This window comes from Sorex fumeus, unplaced genomic scaffold (assembly GCF_029834395.1).
Source record: "Sorex fumeus unplaced genomic scaffold, SorFum_2.1 ptg000010l, whole genome shotgun sequence".
NCBI lineage: Eukaryota > Metazoa > Chordata > Mammalia > Eulipotyphla > Soricidae > Sorex > Sorex fumeus.
Window position 1 is genome coordinate 31,024,127 of NW_026606067.1, and position 16,326 is coordinate 31,040,452.

A 16,326-nucleotide genomic window follows, 5' to 3' on the forward strand; every position below is an offset into this window, starting at 1 on the left:
CTCCCTTTTCCCGTAGCATGTGTGGCTGGCCTCCAAGCCATGGAGCAAAATTCCTGGTACTAATCTCGACCACTCTTGGGTGTTAGTCTCCTATTTTGTTACTTTATGTTCCCCAGGTGAATCCAATCTTTCTATGTCTATCCCTCTCTTTCTGACTCATTTCGCTTAACATGATACTTTCCACATAGTACCACTTGTATGTAAATTTCATGACTTCATCTTTTCTAACAGCTACCTAGTACTCCATTGTGTAAATGTACCAAAGTTTCTTTAACCAGTCATCTGTTCTCAGGCACTCAGGTTGTTTTCAGATTTTGGCTTTTATGAACATTGCAGCAATGAACATAGACGTGCAGATGTCACTTCTACTATACTTTTTTGCATCTCTGGGATATATGAGGAGAGAGTTTACTACCATCAGCTGTATCTCTAGACTTTAAACATTCTTGTGACAATAAGGATGGGAGTGGGTGAGTATGATGAGTATTTACACATTACACTTCTTTGGCTTTTTTAATTAATAAAACACAGTAGCAATCACTGTACTTTTATTGGTGTAAAAGTACTGTGTGGTGCTTGGGAATCAGGTAACGGTTACTCTCAACTTAAAAAACAGAAGACTCATCAGCAGAATTCCACTGTTAGGAGATCTGGTAGCTCACACCAGAGAGAGGGTGGAAGACAGGATGAGGAGTGTTGGGTGTGGAAAAGTGGGTGACGGTACCGAATTCTTGATTCCCTTCCCTGAGATTCAGTCAGAAAGATAACTTGTCAACAGCTGACCCAAAGTACTTGTTTAGACAAGTGTCTGTCTTTTGCTAAACAGGTACTGTCCCAAACTGTCCTTGATTGTCTCACTCTCAATGGCTATTGAGTAAAACACTTTCAACTTATTAATGCCAATGTGTCTACATGAGCCAAGAGATCCTAGGATAACGCAATTATACACTGTCATAACTAAGTAGAATGGATGTCATACAATAAATATCCAGAAAGTTCTAACATGTTTAGGGATTTCAGTTCAAATTCAAGTGTCTTGCAAAATCAAAGGCATTTTATGAATACATAAAATAGCATCACTATAAATGAAAGTGCTTTTGTAAGTGCAATGTCAAATGTGGGAAATAGGAGTAAAAGTTCTATGTAGAAACCATGAAGTCACTGTACTATTAATATTACCTTACTCAGAACTGGCTGAGTCGTTATTATAGTGACAGCTTTGCATGCTGATGAATGTAATTTAAGAAAGCTGAAATGGTTTGAGGTTTGAAGAACACCTAGGAGGAAGGAGAGAGAGAGTAGCAGCAGCGGATGGGGTGGTTGGGGAAAAGCTGTTCTTCATCAGGCTTAGAAAAAGGTAAGTCTCCTCAAAAAGAGTTGCGGAAAATCACACTAAAGGAGAATACTGAGTAAAAACTTAATCCGGGAACTAAAAATTCTAGAAAGCTGAAAGGAAAGGCTAGTTGAGAGCATGGAATAACTATTCCTTGGGGGTTCAAATCTCTGATCCACTCTTCGTAGGCCCAGTTGTGGTGTGGGGGAATAACAGTTACACGTGTATGGGAATAATAACACTCATATCTCTCGATGGAGGTCAGCTAGTATCTGTCAAGTTCCCAAAACACTACCAGGCAGAGAATAAATGCTAGAAAATACTACTATGTATTTTTTCACTACAATGATGACTTTAAAGTTACTCAAGCCCTTTATACTCAACAACTAAATCCTAATAAAGTAACAATGACATTAAAAATTTTAAAAGCAAAGTTTAATCTTATCCTTAAAAAAGAGAAAGCGGAGCCAGGGAGATGAGTGGGGACTTAGATGTAAGGCACCATCCCCCCACCTTTCCACACCCTGTTCCTGCGTGTGGCTGAGCTCATTCTGATCCCCTGTACTGCCTGTGGTCGCAAGCATCAACTGCAGTGACCCTGTAGCACAGAGCTAGGAGCTCACTGAGCACTGCTGGGTCTGACACAAGCTGCCCCTGCTCCCCCCAATGAAGGAAGGAAAGGCTCATCCCAACAAATTAACAAACTTAAAGCCTATTTTTTAAATTAAAATTTGAAGAAAAGATTTTTTTAAAAGTTTTTATGCGCCTGTAATCCTTCCAAAGGATTTTCCTATCAATTAAATATACACATGCAGCCGCACTGCATTTAATTGTTAGCATGCATTCTCCATCCTTTCAAGCTAATGATCTATCTAGATAGGTTTACTATTTCGCTTAAGAGGAGGCAAGCTAATCAATCCTTGTCACCCATCTCAATTTCTCTATTTATACTCTTAAGTCAAGGGCATCAATCAAGATGAACTAATACTGCTAGAACCTTTGCAAACAAAAATAAAACCTGAGAATAAGAGAAGGAACACATGGAGGGTGCGGGATCCCGGAGGAAAAGAAAAAAGAAAAAACAGGTTCCAAAAAGAGCCGAGAGCACCGGCAAGTTCCAGATGGAGTAGGCGCCGCATCCCGCCTCCCCCAGATGGAACCCTGGTGACCAGAAGCCTCTACAAACACAGCTCGAGTATGCGGGAACGAGGACTTTTTCTCAAATCTGCCGGACTACACCTCCCAGGTAACCTCTGATCCCGGAAGTCACGCCCACAGCCCGCCCCCCAGCGCCATCTTTGAAACGTTCAGAATAAGAGAAGGAACACATGGAGGGTGCGGGATCCCGGAGGAAAAGAAAAAAGAAAAAACAGGTTCCAAAAAGAGCCGAGAGCACCGGCAAGTTCCAGATGGAGTAGGCGCCGCATCCCGCCTCCCCCAGATGGAACCCTGGTGACCAGAAGCCTCTACAAACACAGCTCGAGTATGCGGGAACGAGGACTTTTTCTCAAAACCGCACGGCCGCTTACGCGGCCGCGCGACATCTCTCTATATACAAAGTGATCAATGAGAAGTAAACCACCCAATCTTTCTCCCTGAAAATCAGAGTTAAGTTTGGAGCATGGCCACAGCCCCAGAAATACAAGGACTTAATGCAGAAACCAGCAGCTTAGAGCGGAAAAGTGAACAGACGATGAGTTAACCCAGGCCATCATTTCTGCCCAGAGGGGAAAGGGTGTTGCCCCATTCGCCCTCTCTTCTCTGGAAAGAAGGATGGCGGCCGCATGGGAGCCTTGTGGACAGCAGGTATGAGCCGGGGGTGTGGGGGCGACTAAAACCTCATGGGAAGGGGGGCGTTCCGGTCCGTCCCTCACGCCCTACCGAGGTCACCAGTTGCCCCCCACGAGCGGCTCTCCAGCACGGCCACAGCCCCAGAAGCACAAGGGCTTAATGCAGAACCCAGCAGCTTGGAGCAGAAAAGTGAACGGACTATGCATTGATCCAGCCCATCAAGTCTGCCGGAGGGGAAAGGGTGTTGCCCCATTCGCCCTCTCCTCTCTGGAAAGAAAGATGGCGGCCACATGGGAGCCTTGTGGACAGCAGGTATGAGCCGGGAGTGTGGGGGCGACTAAAACCTCATGGGAAGGGGGGCGTTCCGGTCCGTCCTTTCACGCCCTACCGAGGTCACCAGTTGCCCCCCACGAGCGGCTCTCCAGCACGGCCACAGCCCCAGAAGCACAAGGGCTTAATGCAGAACCCAGCAGCTTGGAGCAGAAAAGTGAACGGACTATGCATTGATCCAGGCCATCAAGTCTGCCGGAGGGGAAAGGGTGTTGCCCCATTCGCCCTCTCCTCTTTGGAAAGAAAGATGGCGGCCACATGGGAGCCTTGTGGACAGCAGGTAGGAGCCGGGAGTGTGGGGGTGACTAAAACCTCATGGGAAGGGGGGCGTTTCGGTCCGCCCTTCACGCCCTACCGAGACCACCAGTTGCCCCCACGAGCGGCTCTCCAGCACGGCCACAGCCCCAGAAGCACAATGACCTAATGCAGAACCCAGCAGCTTGGAGCAGAAAAGTGAAAGGACTATGCGTTAATCCAGGCAATCATTTCTGCCCAGAGGGGAAAGGGTGTTGCTCCCTTCCGCCCTCCTCCCTCTGGAAAGAAAGATGGCGGCCACATGGGAGCCTTGTGGACAGCAGGTATGAGCCGGGGGTGTGGGGGCGACTAAAACCTCATGGGAAGGGGGGCGTTCTGGTCCGTCCTTCACGCCCTACCGAGGTCACCAGTTGCCCCCCGCGAGCGGCTCTCCAGCACAGCCACGGCCCCAGAAGCACAAGGACTTAATGCAGAACCCAGCAGCTTGGAGCAGAAAAGTGAACAGACTCTGCATTGATCCAGGCCATCAAGTCTGCCGGAGGGGAAAGGGTGTTGCCCCATTCGCCCTCTCCTCTCTGGAAAGAAAGATGGCGGCCACATGGGAGCCTTGTCGACAGCAGGTATGAGCCGGGAGTGTGGGGGCGACTAAAACCTCATGGGAAGGGGGGCGTTTCGGTCCGCCCTTCACGCCCTATCGAGGCCACCGGTTGCCCCCCGCGAGCGGCTCTCCAGCACGGCCAGGACTCCAGAACACAGAAACCAATTTCTTAACTATCTGACTTTCAGTAGAAATACTTCCAGGGTCAATAGGTAAAAGAGCAGAAATCCAAAACCAACATTTAATTCTTGAACCCAGCCGTAGAAAGCAAATCACTTCACAATGCTTTTTCAGCATGTCTGATTTGGGGGGGGGGGGGGGTAAACTCTAAATAATAGTGGTGAATCTTTTATTGAAACAATGAATCTAATCAAAGCAGATAGAGTGTTAACTAGAATTCATCTGCTTCACAGGGACGGGGAGGGGTGGGGGGTGGGGTTTTATTGGGGTTCTTCATGGTAAAAAATAAGTATTGATAAAGGGAAATGTGTTTGATATTTGCATGACTGAGACATAAACCTGAAAGCTTTGTAACCTTTCCCACAGTGATTCAATAAATAAATAAAAAAATAAAATAAAATAAAACCTAATTAATATTCTCACTGTATTGAACAGTTGTAGTTTTGAGAAAAAAATTTTAATTGTTAAGGTTAGCATTCAATATCTTCAACGCAGAATAACACTTTAATGCAGCTAGAACAAATCTGAATCTCAAATACTCACAGGAAAAAAAGATGAAATTCCATAAGACTCATCATCTTTCCTGCTTGCTAAAAAGCAATTTATTAATATTTGCTGTGCAGCTGAGAATAGGAATATGGGGCTGGAGCAATAGCACAGCTGGTAGGTTGTTTGCCTTACACGCGGGGCTCGATCGAACCTGGGTTCGATTCCCAGCATCCCATATGGTCCCCGAAGCCTTGCCAGGAGTAATTCCTGAGTGCAGAGCCAGGAGTAACCCCTGAGCATCGCTAGGTGTGACCCAAAAAGGAAAAAAAAAAAAGCATTCAAGTGCTTAAAAACATGCCAGATATGCCAGATTCCTACAGTAATCTTCCACTTAACTGTGACTTACTTCCATCTGAAATTCACAAGCAAATTTTCTGTATCTGTCCACTTCTGTGCAAAACAGACCTATGACAGAGCTATGATACTTCAGCAGAAACTGTTCCAATTCAGAAGTAGAAAGTAAGAAAAATTATATAGAAAATATTGCTCAATGCTTTAACGCCATAAACCAAGAGAGGGCAATGTTTCGTTGACAGAAGCAATAGATAGCTATGGAGTTTTACTTTCAGTCCAGATTTTAAGATAAGATTTATGTTTACTAAAAATACAAAAACAACTCAAGATTTCTCTGAAATCCATCCACTTCAACTTGTAAAAACACTAAGAACTGCAAATACTTTTTTCACCATTACATTTGATAATTAAATATTTTATTGAATCACTGTGACTAGAGTTGCAAAACTTTCATGTTTGAGCTTCACTTATACAATGATCAAACACCCATCCCTCCACCAGTGTACATTTTCCACCACCAATGTCCCCAAATAATGAAATTTTTAGTAAACAAGTTTGTTATCTCACAGCCATGTAAACTCTCCCACCAGTCTACCTCTACAGGAGCTTTAAGAATGCAGAAAGGGAAAAAAAAAATGGCAGTCCTGATGAGCTATGTCTCCACAGCATCGTAACGGCAAGAGTATCTTCCTTGTACAATTCTTTTTTTTTTTCTTTTATGGGTCGCACCCAGCAATGCTCAGGGGTTACTCCTGGCTCTGCACTCAGGAATTACTCCTGGCAGTGATTGGGGGGTCCATGTGGGATGCTGAGGATTAGAACTCAGGTTGGCCACGTGCAAGACAAACGCCCTACCTGCTGTACTATGGCTCCGGCCCCAATTAAATCATTTTAATAGTTCACGCAAGTGCCTATTTTTAAGTTTGCTAATACATATAGTTTATGAAGTCATTTGAATGAAACAAAAAAATTTATTGTGGGAGTCCTGCTATATATTGAGCCACTGATTAAGCTGACTGAAGCAGTTGAATGAAAATTTTAACTATGATCCTGAATTACTGCTTAACTGTCTTTTCTATTTTGCATAAAACTATGCCCAGGCTTTCCCTCATGACTATCTAACACACATTCAGCTTTTTTAGATGACTTAAGAGGTTTCTCTTCATGCAAGTATTACTTTGCATTCTTTCAAATACTGGGCATTAATAACCATCTATTATTTGATGAAATTTACTTGCTCCTCAGGAAACGATTCTTCTCATCTGCTTACAGCTGGTCTATTACAGGTATGTATCAGGCAGTTTGGGGTATGCTAAAGCAAGATCTTATTTAAAAGCTTATAGTCAATAAATTCAGGTTCTCAGAAGAGGCAAAGAGAAATAAAACAAAAAGAAAACAATTAGTGATGCGGCAAGCCAGCAAACTGTGTTTTGTTTTGGGGCAACACTCAGTGGTGCCCAGCACTTAATCCTGGGTCCGTTAAGGGATCACTTCTGGGGGGATGAGGGTGATACTTGTGGTAGGAATCAAACTGGGATCTGCCATATGCAAGGTGAGTGCCTAAACCCTTATGCTATCCTGAGCTAAAAAAATTTTAAACCTCTTAGCAAAGAAATTATATATAATATATATATGTATATATCTATATGTCTTTTTGATCACACCCAGCTGTGTTCAGGGCTTATTCCTGGCTCTGCACTCAAGAATGAATCATTGTCCAACCCAGAAATTATATTCTTAAGAATACCTATAGATAGCACAGCTGGTAGGGCATTTGCCTTGCACGCAGCAAACATGGCCGACCCGAGTTTGATTCCTCCACCCCTCTCGGAGAGCCCGGCAAGCTACCAAGAGTATCTCACCCGCACAGCAAAGCCTGGCAAGCTACCCGAGACTTATTCGGTATGCCAAACACAGTAACAAGTCTCACAATGTTACTGGGCCCGCTCAAGCAAATCAATGAACAACGGGAGGACAGTGACAGTGACAGTGACCAATATATAATTATAAATGCTTACACATACTTATGCAAGTACTTATATACAGATTTCCATAACTATATATGCATATAAAACCTAAAGGATCACAATAATAGAAACAAAAATTCTACAATAAGATGTTATATATTAGATGTACGGTCACAGTCACGGTCTTCCCGTTGTTCATCGATTTGCTCGAGTGGGCCCAGTAACGTCTCCATCATGAGACTTGCTGTTACTGTGTTTGGCATATCGAATACGTCACGGGGAGCTTGCCAGGCTCTGCCGTGCGGGCGAGATACTCTCGGTAGCTTGCCGGGCTCTCCGAGAGGGGCGGAGGAATCGAACTCGGGTCGGCCATGTTGGCCATTTGTAAGGCAAATGCCCTACCGCTGTGCTACCGCCCCAGCCCATTAGATGTACAAACATTGGAAAATAGTATTTTTCTAGAGTGAGATTTCAATTGGACAGAATGCTTGTATTTAGGAACATAATATTAGGGTTATTTAGGTTTCTGTTGATGCAAGGAGCCAAAAACTGCCTTTAGGTGGGTTATTACATGCAAAAACACACTGTTTTTATAATGTGATTGTGAATTTAAGCATATACTTTTCAAAACTGGTGTGTTTAAACCAAACATAAAATACATCTCATTTTTAGAAAGTACCTGACCTCTTCATGAGAACCAAACTCTATGGACAACTTCAAGTCATGCAATCAATGAGGGATGAAACTTCATCAGTCAACAACTGTAATTGTTATTTAAAGCCCATTTTGCCCCAGAAAATACAAGGGCCAGAAAAAAATGTTTCCCAGTGACTTCTCACTCAGCTCGATTCAGCAATACAACAAACAGCACCATCTCTGTCCAAACTGCTCATGTCTAGCTTTTGCTTTCAGATGTGAAGACATGCAACATGCAACATTCAAAGCACGAGAAAACATACATTAAAACCCAGCATATAAAGAAAAAAGTATTTAAGGTCTTTATATACTATGTTTGGAATATTTCTTAAAATACAGGTATAAGGCAGAGGGGAGTCCTAAGAGGAAGGGGGAGGGAGAGGGGAGGAGAAGGGGAAAGAAAAAGAGGACCCCAGAGTTTGGGGTGGGGTGTAGAGTAGGGGAGGGGAGGAGGGAGAGGAAAGGGAAACAGGAAGGGAGAAAGACAGGGGGAGGGAGAGATATAGAGGGAGTGAGGAAGGAAAGGAGAAAGGAAGAAGAAAGGAATGTGGGAGTGGAGAGATAGGGGTCTTTTACTGAATCACCATGAGATACAGTTACAAAGCTTTCATGTTTGAGTTTCAGTCGTAAGATGATTGAACACCCATCCCTCTACCAGTGCACATTCTTCACCAGCAATGTCTTCAGTATCCCCCCTCCCCTGCCAATCCCAACCCTCCCCTTACCTCTATGGCAGACAATTTCCCTGATACTCTCTCACTACTTGTGGGCATGAGGGTTTGCAATATCGATAATGAGAGACTATCATGTTTGGTCCTTTATCTACTTTCAGGACACATTTCCCGTCGCAAACAATCCCTCCAACCACAATTGATTTAGTGATCCCTTCTCTATTCCAGCTCATGAGGCAGGTTTCCGACTATGGAGCAATATTCTTGGTCCTTGTGTCTACTATCCTTGGATGTCAGCCTCATATTATTCTATATTCCACAAATGAGTGCAGCTGTTTTATGTTTGTTCTTCTCTATCTGACTCATTTCCTTAGCATGATACTCTTCTTACCATCCACTTACAGCAAATTTCATGACTTTATCTTTCCTAAGAGTTGCATAGTATTCCATGGTGTAGATGTACCAAAGTTTCTTTAACCAGTCATCTGTTCTAGGGCACTCAGGTTGTTTCCAGATTCTGGCTATTATGAACAGTGCTGCAATGAACATATAGGTACAGATGTCATTTACATTGCTTTTTTGCACCCTTAGGATATACCCCCAGAAGTGGTATTGCTGGGTTATATGGAAGCTCAATTTTCAATTTTTGAGGAATGTCCATTTTGTTTTCCAGAAAGGCTGGGCCAGTCGGCATTCCCACCAACAGTGAAAAAGCATTCCTTTCTCCCCACATGCATGCCGAAACTGCTCTTGTTCTTTCTGATGTGTGCTAGTCTCTGTGATGTGAGATGATATTTCATTATTGTTTTGATTTGCATCTCCCTGATGATTAGCTATGTAGAGCATTTTCTCATGTGTCTTTTGGTCATTTGTATTTCTTCTTTTTAGGAAGCTTCTGTTTATTTCTTCTCCCCATTTTTTGATATGGTTGGAGGATTTTTTCTTATACAATTCTACTAGTGTCTTGTGTATCTTGGATATTGGTCCCTTTGACTTTAGGTTGACCTTGTGACCACTCACTATTTTCAGACTAGCCATAGCACAGCAGGTAGGTCATTTGCCTTGTACGCAGCCAATATAGCCGACCTGAGTTCAATTCCTCCGCCCCTCTCAGAGAGCCCGGCAAGCTACCGAGAGTATCTCGCCCGCACGGCAGAGCCTGGCAAGCTCCCCGTTATGTATTCGATATGCCAAACACAGTAACAATTGGCACAATGGAGACGTTACTGGGCCCGCTTGAGTAAATAGATGAACAACGGGAGGACAGTGACAGTGACAGTGATTAGCCCCTTATCAGATGGGAATTGGGTAAATATTCTTTCCATTCTGTGCGCTCTCTCTGTGTTTTGGTCAGTGTTTCTTTTTAAGTGCAGGGGCTACTCCATGTAGTCTTATTTGTTTTCCACTTGCTTGGTCAGTGGTGTTTCATCCTTGAAGATGCTTTTGGCTTCAATGTCATGGAGGGTTCTGCCTACATTTTCCTCCATGTACCTATGGATTCAGTTCAGATACTGAGGTCTTTAACCCACTTTGATCTCACTTTTGTGCCTGGCATTAGACAGAGGCCACACTTCATTTTTTTCTGCAGGTGACTGTCCAGTTTTCCCAGCACCACTTGCTGAAGTGGATTTCCTTATTCCACTTCACATGCCTTGCTCCTTTATCAAAGATTAAGTGATCATATATTTGGGAGTCTGTGACAGAATATTCAACTCTGTTCCATTGGTCTGCGGTTCTGTTTCTAGTCCAATACCAAGCAGTCAATTACTACTGCTCGGTAGTACAGCTTGAAGTTGGGGAAGGTGATGCCACCCATCTTCTTTTCCCCAAGGAATTTCAGGAGTGTTTTGTCTATTTCTTTGAAAAATGTGATGATTACCCTGATAGAAACCACATTGAATCTGTATAGTGCTTTGGGGAATATTGTCATTTTGATAATGTTAATCTTCCCTATCCATGAGCAGGGGATACATCCCTATTTCCTAGTTCCTCTTATTTCTGGAAGTAGTGTTTTGTAATTTTCCTTCGATAGGTCCTTCACCTCTTTAGTTAAGCTGATTCCTAGGTACCTCATTTTCAGAGCAACTGTGAATGAAATTGTTTTTTAAATATCTTTTTCTTCTCTTACATTATTTGTATATAGGAAAGCCATGGGCTTTTGGGTGTTCATTTTGTAGCCTTCCATTTTACTATACAAACCTATTGTTTTTTTGTAGAGTTTTTAGGATTTTTTAAATATAGTATCATATTCCCACTAATAATGATAGCTCGGTCTCTTCCTTTCCAGATAGGGGGTCTCTTGCTCTGCATGCAGCATAGTCTAGTTCACTCCCCAGCACTGCATATGGTCCCCTAAAGCAGTTAGGAGTAAACTCTGAGCACCAGTGGTTCTATTCCCCGACCTTAAAGAAAATAATAACATACTGGGTAATGCAGAATGTAGTATTTGGAAAGAAAAGACATTGATGTATGTTAAGGGATTAATTGTTATAAGCCAAAAGAAAGTATCATGAAGATCAAACTTCCAGACTGCCCAAATATAGCATGATCTACAGTTCTTTCAACTGTACTGTTTGGGTTCTTTTGTTTGTTTGCTTGGGTTTTTTTGTTTGTTTGTTTTGTCTCAGCCCTTGGCAATATATGAATATATTTTAGGAAAGTAAAAGAATGTGACATAAAAAAGAAATAACTGGACACAAATATATTTTTAAAACATTTGTATTAAATCACCACAAACTACAAATTTACAAAATGTTCTAATATGTTTACATCATGGAAATCAGATTAAAACAATAATGCAAGTCCATGAGTTTACCATCAAGGTGACTAAATTAAGATAGAAAATGTCAAGAGTGGACAGAAAGGGGAGGATAAAATGCTCACCACTTTACTCACATAAACTGGGACAAGAAACATTTAACAGTAGCTTCCAGAGCTGATAACGAAATATTTATGTCCAATTAATCTCCAAAATAAAATTTATTAACCAGAAATCACTTAAGAGAGTCATAACAACTACTCATATTGCTCTCAAACTAGGGACACACATGTAACCCATGGCAGAATGGATTCTGTGTTGCAGTTGTCCAAAAAATTAAGTATTAGTCAACAAAGTGAACAAACAAAATGTAGCAACGCAGATTTCACAAACATAAAAGAGCCAGACAAATACTGGTAATTGCTGAATGATTCTATTTACAAAAAGTTCAGCAACAAGAAAAACCAATCTGTGATGAAAGACAAGAAACAATCACTTACACTGTGCATGGGGCTGGGTGAGGCCAGAGTGGCAGAGAGCAAAGTGAGCCTCTGGGTGCTGTGGGTTGATTCTGGGTCTGAGTGCTGGCTACACTGTTTGCTTTGTCAAAATTCGGTCAACTATTTATTTAGAATTTGTGTACTTTTCTTTTTCTCTTTTTGCGACACACCCAGCAGTGCTCTGAGGCTAAATGCTCAGTGTGTATGCCCGGCAACGCCCAGGGTATGACACTGGCTCTACCCTGAAGGATCTACTCCTGGTGGGCTCGGGGAACCATATGTGGTGCCAAGGATCGAACCTGAGATAGCCACATGCAAGGCGAGTGCACCCACTGGACGTGCGCTCCAGCTACTAATTCATGTTCTTTTCTAGCTGTATAACTTTCCGTAAGATTATGGTAATTCTTTGAGACTTGCTGTTGCTGTGTTTGGCATATTGACTACGTCACAGGTAACTTGCCAGGCTTTGCCATGTGGGCAAGATATTCTCGGTAGCTTGCCAGTCTCCAAGAAGGGCGGACGAATCGAAGGCGGCTCGGCCGGGCCAGCTGCGTGCAAGACAAATGCCCTACTGCTGTGCTATCGCTCCACCTCCAAGTGATATAGTGAAATACAACATAAAACATAATTAGATAAATCATTTTTCCTCCACCTACAATTCCTCAATTTGATTAATGCTCTTCCAGGCATGTCTGTCATCGATGTCCACAGCACCTCTGGCCAGTTTTCCCAACACTCACATCTTCAATGAAGAAAGAGCAGTTGTGAAATTACCGGGCATGTTCAGAGCCACAAATATTTGAACAAAAACAACAAAAAAAGAGTGGCTGACGTATTTTTTTCTCCTGGAGGTGTATTCTTCCTCCATTTCTAGGCTGGGGAGTTTTGGTGAAAGGGCTTATTTTTATAATTTACAATTTTTATATATTTTTATTTTCATAAAGTAGCTTACAATAGTTCATCGCAGATAATATTTAAACACCAATCCCTGCACTGAGCACCTTCCCACCACAATAAGAGGGAAGTGTGTGAAGGTCACTGTATTTCATTCTGGAGCCATTAAAGCTTGTATATAAGCGAACACAAGCAAGTATGTTAAAACCAGACACATGTGTGCTACTTTTGGTAAGTAAGTGGGCTAGAGTAAAAGAGGTCGCGCTCCAGGAAATTCTGCATTGCTCTCTTCCGGGATCTTCAATTTATAGTCTCTGAATCTGGGCCATTGATGAGATTACATGGTGCCAGGGGCAATTTATGTGTGTGACTGCCAACCTACTGGAAAACTGGGGAGGTAGGGGTAGGAGGCCCAGTCCTGATCCTAGCAGGCTTGGAGATCTCAGTCATGGGTCCCACATACTTGGGTTCCTCTGCTGGTTCCCACTTGGGTGAGGCTCGTCCAACCATGTGAAGGGTGACAGCAATTGGGTTCTGAAGGTTTTCGGCTGCCGGTTCTACTTTGAGTGGGGAGGGAAACTCAACCTGCCCCCCTCCGAGGTGCCCTGGTGAAGACAGCCTGGCTTAGGGTCAGGACATTCTGCCAGAAAAGCCTTATTTTTAAAGGCATCTGTTTTGCATTTGCAATTCTGAGACTATTCTGGGAATAAATAGCCACACTACATTAAATGATACTGCAACCTTTAAAACAAAAGATTTTGTCAGTTGCCTTCCTTAAATATCTAAACACTTTAAACAAAATTATTTTGGGTTTATGTATCCTTGATCACACAGTTCTCTGTTTATGTTTCAAATAAAATAGGAGGAAAGCAACAACTTTTGGCAGACTCTTTGTATTGACTTCAATACAATTTGAGGAACAATTTCACGTTAAAGGGCTCCTGCCTAATCTCTGTTCATCCAAACATAAAAAGTTGTAGAAGGAAGAGGACTCACAGAAACAAATGTCTGAGTGACTGGCTCCAAGTGCATTGTGGAGAAGAATCCAAGAATAGTGCAAGGGTTTTAAACTACCAAACTGCTTATAGCTGAAAAGTCCGATGTTGGGTGGGTTTACTATTCAGCGCATAGAGGCCTATGAACCCCAGCCCTCACTTCCTCACTCACCTTTTTTCTCTTCCTGAGTTTTACAGACCTACCACGTAAGGGACCTACCACTACCTAAGTCCCTACCACTAAGGGACTCCACACCAGGCTGTTTTCACTCAGGACTCCCCAGAGGGGGGCAGGAGAGACCCCTCCCCGCCCCAAGGGACCCAGCCCAGGCAGCCGACCTCCACTACCCAACCGCCACCACGCTCATAAGACACTTCCTATCCATTTTCCATAATTACCACACGATATTTGATGGGGTTCAGACATTAGGTAACAAATCATAGAGAAATATATATAAATATATATGTATATATGTGTGTATATATATATATATATATATATATATATATATACACCTCTCGGAGAGCCCGGCAAGCTACCAAGAGTATCCTGCCCACATGGGCAGAGCCTGGCAAGCTCCCTGTGGCGTATTTGATATGCTAAAAACAGTCTCATAAGGATAACAGGTCTCATTCCCCTGACCCTGAAAGAGCCCCCAGTCATTGGGAAAGACGACTAAGGAGAGCTGCTAAAATCTCAGGGCTGGGACGAATAGAGACGTTACTGGCACCGCTCGAGTAAGTCAATGAACAACAAGATGACAGTGATAAAGCAATACAGTGATACTCTGGAGTCACCAGAGGCATCCGGGGAGTTTGGGTACCCCTCCCAAAACCTATCTCCGCTCAATGTCTTACTCTAATCTTAATATAGAGATATTTCATTCCAATCACACTGGAACTGCCAAGGAGAAAGCAGGTCTCTACTGTGCACTAGGTCTCGAGTCTTGCACAGGATGGAAACCTGCTGAATTTTAGTCTGGTGACTCAATCCAATGTGAATTTCTATCATTTACTTAATAAAATAATTTATGCAAAGCTTAATGGTTATGGGTGAAAAGATTTCAAATAGTTCAATTTCATGAAACTTTAAATAACATAAACCAATATGAACATAGGAATTCATGGCAACCTCGAAAGTTTCTCTACAAAAGGTAGAAACAACTTATCTATTAAACAACAGAGAAAGACTAAAACAATGGTTGATATTAGCATCCTAGAATTAGACTTCCAAATTCTATTTTCAACTACAACCTGTAGTGAGATTACTCTGGTCCCTAGGTTACAGAATGGAAAAGAACATGGAAAGAAAGAAACTGAGAGGGGAGAGGGAGAGAAAGAAGTGGAGGATAGGAGGGCACGGGCGAGGGCTTTGGTTCCATGCAGAGGTTCCGATCACCGTATTTGAACAAAACCAACAAAACTGAAAGCACAAGACACAAACTACAACAACCAAGCTTAAATATATGCCTGTTAAGGAGGCAGCCTGGGAGCTGGGAGGGAAACTGAGGACTTTGATGTGGGGAAGCTAACACTGATAGTGAGATTGGTGCTACAAAACTGTATGCCTGAACCTCAATTATGAAGACCTCTGTAAATTATGGAAGAATTTACAGTAAATTCACTGAAGAAAACTAGAACTGAGTTGGATTAGCTTGGAAGAAAAAAACTAACAGAAAAACAGGAACAGATGTGACCAAAGATAATGAAGATTTCTGAAGTAACTTGGAGAACAATCTAAGCCATGCTGCTGACTTCTAACCAGAACCGATTTCCCTGGCAATAAAATGAAAGAGTGAAAAGCTCTGTCCTCACGGTCCTTCCCTGCTGAAATGCTCACTGTGCATTTATCTACAATCAAGAGAGGCAGCATTGACCATGCAAAAATCATTTCAAATTGATTTTGAATATTCTCAGTGACTTTAAAACCCGATTACAGAATAAAATACTTTTATAATCCTTTACAGTTTACATCCAAACATCTTTTAAATACATTTCGTATATAATCTATGGGTGAAAAGGGTCTAAGTTAGAAATTATGATTATTCATCAGAATATCTAATGTTCTTCCTTGAGTTTTTAGCTCATTTTACACATTCAGAATTCAGGAACACATGTTCTGACTAAAACTTTTTGGTAAACTGGATCTTATTCCATTATTTTAAATTTCTGAAGTCATTTCCTAAGAAAAACAACAACTTACTATGAGAATTTTGTCATTCAAGAGATTGATATTATTTTAAAATTTACCTAAAAACAGATTCACATATAAACCTCAGAAGAGGAAGAGAGCAACACGCCGCAGAGATGTCTCCAGACCTTGATGTCACCATCCAGTTAAAAATTTAATTCTAGCTATATCACCCTATTTAAAATCTTAGAATCCCTGGATATCTCATACTCTATACAGGGCTTAATGACTCCAGGGTGATACAACAATTTTCACATACTTTCCTCTAAGGAAACTTTTTTGAAACATTTTTAGCAGATTATTCATAACAAGCAATACAAAATA

The 16,326-nt window shown here is 42.3% G+C and overlaps 1 protein-coding gene across 6 annotated transcripts in view; it reads right to left on the minus strand.

Annotated features, from left to right (window-relative positions):
- The window catches only part of GOLIM4 (golgi integral membrane protein 4), an 85,182-nt gene that overhangs the window by 45,119 nt on the left and 23,737 nt on the right, over positions 1 to 16,326 (minus strand). The window lies entirely within an intron of this gene.